Consider the following 9,943-nt stretch of genomic DNA (forward strand, 5'->3'; position numbering starts at 1 on the left):
TTTCAAATTTTTGAACAAAAGCTCTTTTCTTTTTAGCTTATCGAAAATTCATAATTCGATATTTTAATGGGATTTTCCATCAAAAAAAAAAAAACAAAAAAAAAACTATTTATTGAGACTTGAACCTGAAACACTTGTAGCTTTAAACAAGCGCCTAACAGTTGCGTCAAACATACTATAAATTTCTTCCCTTCTTATCTGCTACTTAGACCGCGTATGCGTATTTGCAATGCCACAAGGCCATTTTGAAACCTCCATTTACCATTGAAATTAAGCTTTTTTTTACCTTTTTTAAAATTTCTAAATTTTAATTAAATTCAAATTCATATTAAAATATGCAAATATATTGCTACAAATAATAAAATTTTAATATAATTAATCCTACTAAAAACCTTTATTCCCACAAAGAAATCATCTTAAGAGAAAATCAAATAATATTAGCTGAAACTGTTGACAGAGAATTTTCTTAACAATGAAATTGTTTTGGGGGGGGGGGGGGGGGGGGGGGGGGGGGGGGGAGGGGGGGTGAAGTGCAAGACGTGTTCACATCAGGGATGATAAATGGATTTTTTCATTTTGTACCAAACGAGGGAATAAATGTACCAAATCATCCAAAAATGTACCAAAAGTCTTTGGATGCGAAATTGAACTAAACTATAGCTATATTCTGCTTCTTTATCCAAAAACTGTTTTTAGTCAGGAAGCTTTCTAACACAAATTAAAGGTAGTATAACAGGGAAATGCGTTTCCAGTAAAAATAATAAAGGAAGTTTATCGATTGGAGCGTACGATTATGTACATATGTATATAAAAAATTTCTTTATTGAGTACTAGTAAGGAACATAAAATTAATAATTAAAAAAAATAACAGTTGCATTCAATGCAAAAACATTTCATAAAAACATTTAAGGTACAAAAGATTTAGACTAAGGTGTAAAAGTTGCCAAATTGTCGCCTACGTCTATACTAATACCTCATGTTTAGAAGGAACCCCCAGCGGGTAAGGGGGTAAGAATATACCCGCGGTAGGTATGCCTGTCGTAAGAGGCGAATAAAATACCAGATTCAAGGGGTGTGTAGCGCAACCCTTCAGGTTGCCAGCGCAATATATAGCTTCTCCTGTCAACCTCACCTATCCGCGGCGAATCCTGTTTCACTAACAGACGAGGCTCTGGCGACCCCAAGCTCCTCATGGAACTTGGGGGTGGGGAGGGAGGGGATGGCCTGAATGTTTAATATGGCCACATAAATCGCTCCCGAGATGGTCGGGCTAGCACCTTAATGGTGCTGTGGTACCGGAGCGTACCGGATCTGTATCCGGCAAAGGACCATCACATCGATAACACTCCCCAAAGCCTTCGGGGAGCAACCTTATCGCTACAACAACAACAACATGTTTAGAAGGACACCATGTGTTGGCGTACTTTAGTATAATATGCATTTCTGTACTGAAATGTTCTTGAAAACTCTGAAAGTTTGCCCTCCTAAGGGGGATCTTACAAAAATGATAGTTTACGTGTTTTAAAAATTTATCATTTTTGTTGGGAAATACATCACAAGGGCCTAAAATTAACATACAGATTTCGAACAACTTGCTTCAAACTTCCTTGCACTCCGTTTTTTGCTTCTCCCATCATAACCGAGCAATTGTCGGCAGTGAGACCAATCATTTTTAAGTTGACGGGCACGAATTTTGTAATTGAAATTTAAATAACTTCCCGATAAGCTACAGGCTTGCAACTTGGAGTATAGTTCAGAACCCGATGACAATGCAATAATAAAAAAAAATCGCCACTAGGTGGCTCAAGGATCGAGATATTCACAAAAATCGTATTTGTGGTGCGATTTGGCCCATATTTGGAACACATAATACATAAAAGAATAAAAAGCGACCAATGACAAAAAATCGCCGCTAGGTGGCGCAAAGTTCGAGATATTAAAAAAAATCGTATTTGTGGTGCGATTTGGCCCATATTTGGAACATAATACATACATGAATAGAAAGCGACCTATGATGTCCGATTTGGCTCATATTACATACAGTCCGGTAGAAGTGACATCAAAATATTTTGGAGTTGAAGGAGGGACAAGCATACGTGGCGCAGGGTCGAGTAAAGTCTTTAGGATTGTGTATTCAGGACTTAGATTTTAACAAATTGTCAGGAAAGAGTCCTATTACAAGAGTCACTAAATGAACTAAATAGAGTGAGAAATAATAGGCATTAAATAAAGAATAAAAACTTGAAAATAAATTAATTAAAATAAGTTTTTTTAAGTTAAACGGTTTTATTGAAAACATTACTTACATGAAGTAATAATAATACTGAAAGCTAGAAAACAATTAGGTAGGTACTAGTCATGACACTCCTCATCAATATAGGGCGTTGATCAGACAATTAAATAAAAGCGTTGGACGCGTCAAACTTCTATTGATAGTCATATATAAGACCAACTGAACCTTAATCAGGTTATGCTACGCCTCACACTTATAGAAATTTTACGTGCTCAACGCTTTTATTTAATTGTCTGATCAACGCCCTATATTGATGAGGAGTGTCATGACTAGTACCTACCTAATTGTTTTCTAGCTTTCAGTATTATTATTACTTCATGTAAGTAATGTTTTCAATAAAACCGTTTAACTTAAAATTTTTTTTAAATTATTTTATTGCAATTGGTATTGAATGGTCTTTCAAAGATTTAATAATGGCATTAAAAATACCCTTCGTTCTACTATCGGTCAAAGGTGTCAAATCTAAAAATCTATCAATGCACTTTTTATTATACTCAGTTGAGCAGAGCTCACAAAGTATATTAACTTTGATTGGATAACGGTTGGTTGTACAGGTATCAAGGAATCGAGATAGATATAGACTTCCATATATCAAAATCATCAGTATCGAAAAAAAATTCGAATGAGCCATGTCCGTCCGTCTGTCCGTTAACAGGATAACTTGAGTAAATTTTGAGGTATCTTGATGAAATTTGGTATGTAGGTTCCTGGCAACTCATATCAGATCGCTATTTAAAATGAACGATATCGGACAATAACCACGCCCACTTTTTCGATATCGAAAATTTCGAAAAATTTAAAAAGTGCGATAATTCATTACCAAATACGGATTAAGAGATGAAACTAGGTAGGTGAGTTGAAATTATGACGCAGAATAGAAAACTAGTAAAATTTTGGACAATGGGCGTGGCACCGCCCACTTTAAAAGAAGGTAATTTAGAAGTTTTGCAAGCTGTAATTTGGCAGTCGTTGAAGATATCATGATGAAATTTGGCAGGAACGTTACTCTTATTACTATATGTCTGCTTAATAAAAATTAGCAAAATCAGAGAACGACCACGCCCACTTTTTAAAAAAAATTTTTTTTTTTAATTCAAATTTTAAAAGAAAAGTTAATATCTTTACAGTATATAAGTAAATTATGTCAACATTCAACTCCAGTAATGATATGTTGCAACAAAATACAAAAATAAAAGAAAATTTCAAAATGGGAGGGGCTCCGCATTTTTTCATTTAATTTGTCTAGGATACTTTTAATGCCATATGTCGAACAAAAATTTACCAATCCTTCTGAAATTTGGTAGAGGCTTAGATTCTAGGACGATAACTGTTTTCTGTCAAAAAGGGCGAAATCGGTTGAAGCCACGCCCAGTTTTTATACACAGTCGACCGCCTGTCCTTCCGCTCGGCCGTTAACACGATAACTTGAGCAAAAATCGATATATCTTTACTGAACTTTGTTAACGTACTTATCCGAACTCACTTTATCTTGGTATAAAAATGAACGAAATCCGACTATGAGAAAGTTCTGCAGAGCGAAATAAAAACCCTTGAAATCTTGGCAGGTATTACATATATAAATAAATTAGCGGTATCCAACTCAGAACGGGTCACCCTGGTCCACATTTTGGTCGATATCTGGAAAACGTCTTCACATATACAACTACCACCACTCCCTTTTAAAACTCTCATTAATACCTTTAATTTGATACCAATATCGTACAAACACATTCTAGAGTCACCCCTGGTCCACCTTTATGGCGATATCTCGAAAAACCGTCCACCTATAGAACTAAGCCCCACGCCCTTTTAAAATACTCATTAACACCTTTAATTTGATACCCATATTGTACAAACTTATTCTAGAGTCACCCCTGGTCCACCTTTATGGCGATATCTCGAAAAGGCGACCACCTATACAACTACCACCACTCCCTTTTAAAACCCTCATATTAATTACTTCTATTTCTGAAGTTAGCAGTCGGTAGTTTTTAAGCGTTTTTTTTATTAAACTATTTGAATAAGTATCAAAGAACTAGTCTTAAAAGTTTGACATTTTTTTAACTACAAAAACCTTAACAGCTGAAATTGATAATCAAATGCGAACTACCGACCAAGAACTTTAACAAACCATGCGTGGATACGACTAAAGTTAATTTACATTCTCCAAATATTCCATTTTTCATAACACATAGTTCAAACATATAATAATACTACTAAGAAACCTAAAAATAACAAATTAGTTCAATGGTATCCAACGAATACCAATAGCCCGAATCTAATGAAATAGACTTGTGCATTAAAACAATTTATTTTTAAATCTTACAACTTACATCCGTGACATTGATGGCATCCATCGGATACTGCAATCGACGGCTGAGTGGAATATCGCTCGTATCTCGGCTGTCAGTTCGAGAACGCCCTATCTGAGAATGTTTTTCAAAAAAACCATATTTCAGTTTTTCTTTTGAAAACGACCTATCTCAGAACTCGATTGAAGAACGCCCAAAATGTTTCTCATAAACGTCCTAGCTTATGTCACAAATTTATTAAATTTAAGCTGAGATAGAGCGTTTTTGAAACAAGTTCTGAAATAGGGCGTTATTCCAAAATTTTCTGGGATAGGGCGTTTTCGAAACGGCGGCAGAGATACGGCGATATTCCACTCAGCAGTGGAAAAATCAGATTATTACAAAGTTTTTACACGAATTTCCCATCAATAAAGTTAAATTTTACATAAAATTGTATAAGTTCTTTCGAAGGAACGTATTATAAAAAACACACATTTCTTTGGTGAAAATTTGAAAAACTTATACAGAGTGTGCTTTACGTTTAATTTTCAACATACTTAAAAACCTTAATTTTAGGTCATTGTGAGCAACATAGAACATGAGAACATAGTCAACTGCAGGCAAATAAAGAAGTGGTAGATTTTTAAAAAAAGTGGTAGGAGTGGTAGATCCGGATTTTAGCCTAAATAGTGGTAGATCTACCACTATAGTGGTAGAGTGACAACATTGTCTATAGCTGGTTTTTTTACATGTATATGTTTTTTTTTTTTTGTTTTTTTTTTTACGAGGAGGGAGCATCGAAAGCCTCATAGTCAGTGTGGGACTTTAACCGCACTAAACCTCCTACCGTCTGAGTACCATTTACCCCCCGGTACTACCGTCAAGTATTCCGTCGGGAGGTAGGTTGAGCACTAAGCTCTACGTCTGTCGGGGTCACGTTGCTGTACTTAGATAGTGCCGCGGTATGGTTAACGCTGGGACTGACACGCCCTGCTTACTACCTGAATGGGCTTGACGCATACCTCTTCTACGAATATTAGCAAGCCTACCTTAAGCACTGTGCATATAGTGCTTGTGGCATGCTTGTGCGTTCGACTACTTGTATTGTAGGGTTTTGTTTTTTATATATGTATATATGTGTAAATAAATTATACATTTTTTTTTTTTTATTATTTTTTTCGGGTTTTCCGTTTTCCATTTCATATTTTTTTTTCCACAATACGTAACGGGGCTTTCCTCGTACTTCCACCGGTTGGATAGGTCTTCTCTCCAATCCGAGCATAAACTCTGATTACATGTGAGACGTTTACCCTCATACTCGACGTTTCTACGGTTGCAGAGGCCTTGTCTCCAATCCGTAGGTTTGTCGTTGCGTGTATGTTGACTGCTTTTGGTCGCACGGTTGAAGAGGCCGTGTCTCCAATCCGTGCTTTATTCCTTCACCTGGGGCAATATTCGAACGGTTGAAGAGGCCTTGTCTCCAATCCGTCGCCTGTTTTGCTATTACATTACCTACATATATTACGGTATTTTCTTATTTTATCATTCTCACGCCGCTAATTGTACGGAGGCCTTGCATCCAATACGTGCTCAGCTCGTTCCCATCCACCTTAGCAATTTGTTATCCACCCACACAACTCGACTGTTCAATGTTCGCTGCTGCGCCGTAGCCTTTCAAGACTTCGTAGACACTTCATTATTTCCGCTATTACATCGCACGCCGCTGACCATTTTACCTTGCTTTGTAGCATGCATCCAACAATTGTTTCAGGAGTGTAATCCTCTCCAAATATTCTGCACAGTTTGCATCTCTAGCTATAGAACCTAGGATACTCGAAAAATACATGGTAAACATCTTCTACTGTATCGCCGCCGCAGTGATCGCATATGTTGTTAGGCTCGTGATTTAATCGGTGCAAATATTCCTTAAAGCATCCGTGACCACTCAGAAACTGTGTGAGGGAGAAATCCACCTCGCCGTGCTTTCTACATATCCATATATTAATATCTGGGATACATCGGTGTGTCCAGCGACCATTTGTTGAGGCATTCCACCTGAGCTGCCAGTTCTGCATGCTTCGCTCTCGTGCTCCGTTACGTGAGCTTTGATCCCGATAAATCGTCGCTGCTTCTTTTGCTAATATGTCTATAGGACACATTCCTGCGATGATTAGTGCTGCGTCGTCAGAGACAGTTTTAAAGGCGCTACAGACGCGTAGTGCACACAGGCGGTAAGGCTACTTTACCCCGCGGAAGTATGATTTATACCCGTGGGCTGATGCCAAACAGGAGCCCCGTAAAGTATTTGGCTTTTTATAACGCCAGCTAGAAGTTGACGCCGTCGTTGCTTTGGTCCTCTTGCATTTATCATTATCCTAGATAATGCTGCTACGGGTTTTGCTACCTTTCCATTGGCATACTCTAAGTGGGATTTGAATGACAACCTCCTGTCTATCACAACCCCCAAGTATTTTATTGCAGGCAGCGTGTCGATGTCATGGCGGCCGATTCTTATAGTGACCTGCTCCACCCTTTTCCTACTTGATATGAGTACAGCCTCTGTTTTTTGTTCCGCCAGCTGCAGTCCATTTTCGTAAGCCACGATTGAACCATCGCTATGCTTGTATTAGATTTGGCGCATATTTCGCCTAGGTGCTTGGCGGTGATTACCAATGCGATATCGTCCGCGAAGCCGATAATTTTCACCCCATTGGGTACCTTGAGTCGAAATACTCCGTCGTACATAATATTCCAAAGCAGTGGACCGAGCACGGAGCCTTGAGGAACACCGCCTGTGACGTGAAGCTTTTCTACTCCAGCAGCCGTTTCATATTCCAGCACTCTACCTTCGAAGTAGCTGCGTATGATCCTACGCAGGTAAAGGGATATGCCTATCTGCTCCAGCGTGTCTAGAATTTTTGCCCAATTGGCAGTGTTGAAGGCATTTTTTACATCTAAAGTAACGATAAGGCAATATTCCTTAGAGCCTTCGAGCCATCGGGTGCCGCTTATGGCTTCTTGGGCCACTTCCTTCGCCATGTTCACAGCTTGGATGGTGGATCTTCCTTTCCTAAACCCAAACTGGTTATCGGAAATACCACCCACATCTTCAATTTCTTTTTCGAGTCGATTATAGAGGACTCGCTCAAGAACCTTACCGGCGGAGTCGAGCAGGCAAATGGGCCTGTAGCTAGATGGTTCCGCCGTATTTTTACCAAACTTTGGCAGCAGGACCAGCTTTTGTCGTTTTCATATTGTAGGAAATGTCCCCTCAGCCAAGCATGCATTAAATAGTTCCGCAAATGTTGGCGTGTTATAAGTGAGAGCTAGTTTGAGTGCTCTGTTTGGTACCCCGTCTGGGCCAGGAGACTTGCGGTCTTGCAGTCTATTCACCGCTTGAAAGACCTCGACGACGGTAACCACGTCAAATGAGTATAGTACGGCGCCTGATGTGGGAGACACTAGCTTCCTTTGCGTGGGAAATAAAGTATCTACCACGTTTCTGATAAAAGAGGGGCATGTTGGCATCGCCTCTCCTTTATGTTTCAATTTCTTAAAAACCAATTTATAAGCTGTGCCCCAAGGGTCATTCTCGACGTCATCGCAAAGCTTGAGAAAGCATTCGCGCTTACTATCTTTTATTGCTCTCTTAAGTGCGAGTCGCGCGCTTTTGTAGGTAGCTCTGCACTCTAGAAATTCCGGTCTCCCTCTGGCTCGTTGATAGCGCCTCCTAGCCTGAATACACTCTCTCCTTAGGGAGTGTATGCGCTCGTTCCACCAAAATGTGGAACAATGTTGTTTGCGCTTGGGCTTTCTAGTAATTGACGCATCGCATGCTGCTCTAATATCCGCCATTAATTTATTCGCCATGTCGTTAGCACTTCCTCTATGTTCGACTGTTGTCAACATTAGCTTGAAAATGTCGGCGTCGAAAGTATTGATATTCCAACCTCTGTTTTTTAGGGGTGGCTGTATAGTGGGCCGCCCTCCCCCCTCGAGGTTGTTGTCCACCACAATCGCTGAGTGATCGCTTTGGGTATAGCAATCACTGATTTTCCACTCACCCAACCTGTAGAGATTGGCACTGACAAAAAAAAAGAAGAAGGTGTTTTGCCCACCCACGTTAAGGAGCGCTACATCAAGGCATGCAAATGCTTCGAGCAGAGCCCTCCCTTTGGGATGTGTTCTCTGTGAGCCCCACACTATAGCCCATGCATTAAAGTCTCTCGCGATGACAAAACGCTCCCGCAACGTCGCATCCATGGCTATTTTCCCGACGATTTCTTCGAACGCGTCCAGCGACGTACTAGGTGGTATATAGCAACTGTAAACGTAAATGCCATCAATCTTACCGCATACGAATCCTCGTTCCTTAAGTATTAATTCCGCATATAAGGGATTATGTCTGCAGGACCAAATAGCAGTCTTGCTCAATTCGTCTTGTATCCAATTCGCAGTCTTCGCTCTGTAGGGCTCACTAAGAAGTGCTAAGTCAATCTTCAACTCCAAAACTGTTTGTGCCATAAGGTCCTGGGCTGCTTCACAATGGTTAAGATTAAGTTGCAATAATCTCATAAAGGTCTTTGTTTCTGGACCGCTTCTTTATATACTGGGCACTTATAGCCACCAGTGTGATGGTCTGTGCCGCTGAGCCCTCTTCTAGCGCACAATAAGCACTTAAGCGCGTTAGTGCATGATTTCGCCGCGTGCTCTTGGCCCACGCACTTAAAGCAAACGCCTTTGAGATTGGATTCGGTGCCGCAGTTTCTTGCTATGTGTCCGAACTCGAGACAGTTAAAGCATCGTTTCGGCTGAACTTTTGCTCGGACTCGGCATATGACCCATCCCATTCGTACTTTACCACTTCTCGTAAGTTCCCGAACTAACTCGGTGGGTAAAGACATAGTCGCAGTCTGCGTACCGCCGTACGCTTTGCGCAAGGATCGCACACAAGACGGCTTAGCATTGAAGCCTGTAAGCTGTGTGTTCAGCGCCTGGCAGACCTCTTCAACCGTCGTTACTTCGTCTATATCGCGTATTTCGCACAGAGACTCCTCCTTGAGGGACTTGACATCGGCTTTCCCTGAGAGAGCTTGTCCTACAGCTGCTTCAAGTTTTGCAGTGTCATTGTCCGACTGCCTACTGAGTTGGAAGAGGAGTTCTCCTTTAGCAGTCTTGCTGATCTTACGAACCATTGTGTTCATTTCTCTCAGTGACTCTTCATTTTTAACAGCTTTAAGGATATCTGCGTATGAGCAATCGCCTGAGCTTTTGATCAGGATTGCGTCGGGGCGGGCTGGTCTCTGCTTCGGGCGCTTTTGCTTTTTAATCGTCGCCCAACCTCCTCCTTTTTCTGGTT

The sequence above is a fragment of the Eurosta solidaginis genome, chromosome 1, assembly GCF_040869045.1.
Source record: "Eurosta solidaginis isolate ZX-2024a chromosome 1, ASM4086904v1, whole genome shotgun sequence".
In the NCBI taxonomy this organism is placed as follows: domain Eukaryota; kingdom Metazoa; phylum Arthropoda; class Insecta; order Diptera; family Tephritidae; genus Eurosta; species Eurosta solidaginis.